General features: G+C 38.4%; 2 non-coding genes across 2 annotated transcripts; one reads left to right on the top strand and one right to left on the bottom strand.

Annotated features, from left to right (window-relative positions):
- Window positions 1–565: 565 nt before the first annotated feature.
- TRNAG-GCC (transfer RNA glycine (anticodon GCC)) lies at window positions 566–636 on the top strand. Its single transcript has one exon. It is a non-coding gene; the product is annotated as a tRNA-Gly (tRNA).
- Window positions 637–863: 227 nt separating this feature from the next.
- On the bottom strand, window positions 864–937 carry TRNAM-CAU (transfer RNA methionine (anticodon CAU)). Its single transcript has one exon. It is a non-coding gene; the product is annotated as a tRNA-Met (tRNA).
- Window positions 938–1,469: the final 532 nt, after the last annotated feature.

Raw genomic sequence — 1,469 nt, 5'->3', positions numbered from 1 at the left:
AATCCCTCGATGACATATTTTATCACAATTAATATTTTTTGGCTGATAGAGGGATCAAATGGTATATAGTTCATTTGTTGGTAGCTTGGAGGATTAAAAGCATGACTCTTGCTTTCCAATTGGCTGTTTTTGCATTAATTGCTACTTCATTAATCTTATTGATTAGCGTACCCGTTGTATTTGCTTCTCCTGATGGCTGGTCAAGTAACAAAAATATTGTATTTTCTGGTACATCCTTATGGATTGGATTAGTCTTTCTGGTGGGTATCCTTAATTCTCTCATCTCTTGAACCTATTCGTCGCAGACCCAAAACCAAAATGACCCCCCTAATTTTTCTCGGTTGTGAGACACATTAAATTGGAATCTAAGTCCCCAAAGAAAACGCAAATCAAATAAAGAAAACAAAAAAATTAGAGGGGGGTCAAACTTCTTGAATAAAAAGAATACAATTAAAAAAATAATTGGAATCGTTCCGAAGAGAATATGTGTCCCGGCACTGCACAAAAAAGATCCGGTTATATATCATATATGTGGGTACATATTGTGTATCAAGAACAAAAAAATGCGGATATGGTCGAATGGTAAAATTTCTCTTTGCCAAGGAGAAGATGCGGGTTCGATTCCCGCTATCCGCCCAAGATCCAAGATAAAGTAATTTTATTACTATTTATTTATTATTTAATTTCATAAATAGCATTAAATATATCCTTAAATTAAGGATTTGGTATAGTTGGCCGTGATAGTGTAGTGATTCTATCCCTCCCCTACGTTTTCCTTTTCCTTCCACCCCCAAAAAGCGAAAGGCGGGAATTAATTACTAGTTAACAGAGTCAACCCTAAAATAGTTTGGCAAAACAAGATGTTGCGGAGACAGGATTTGAACCCGTGACCTCAAGGTTATGAGCCTTGCGAGCTACCAAACTGCTCTACCCCGCGCCGAAGATAAGAACTGAAAACTAATAGATAAACAAGGATTAAATGCGCCCCTCCACCCTATCTGTACAAATAGAATAGCCCATTTATACAGAATGGTAAAGGGGCTTCTATGATCATCGACCATAGAAATAGAAATGAAGCGTTAATCCTTACCAACTTGATCTTGTTGCTCCTGGCAACAAACATGCATGAACCATTTCACGAAGTATGTGTCCGGATAGTCCAAAGTCCCGATAGTTAGCTCTCGGCCTTCCGGTCAAAAAACAACGTCGATGAAGGCGTGTAGGTGCACTATTCCGTGGTGGGGATTGTAACTTTCCATAAATTTCCCATTTGTCACTCAACGACGGAACCTTGCTTATTTCTTTTTTTGAGGATCGACGAATCGAATGATATTTCTGTTCCAATTTTTGCCTCTTCTTCTCCCTCTGAATCAAACTTTTCCTTGCCATAATGGTTGAATTCCTATTAGTATCCATGATACAAGTCGAATCCTAGATGTAGAAATAGAAGAAGGTGGACCCCCTCTCCG

The sequence above is a fragment of the Nicotiana tomentosiformis genome, chromosome 12, assembly GCF_000390325.3.
Source record: "Nicotiana tomentosiformis chromosome 12, ASM39032v3, whole genome shotgun sequence".
NCBI lineage: Eukaryota > Viridiplantae > Streptophyta > Magnoliopsida > Solanales > Solanaceae > Nicotiana > Nicotiana tomentosiformis.
The sequence above is the reverse complement of the archived record's forward strand: the minus strand, read 5'-3'. Positions and strand labels throughout refer to the sequence as shown.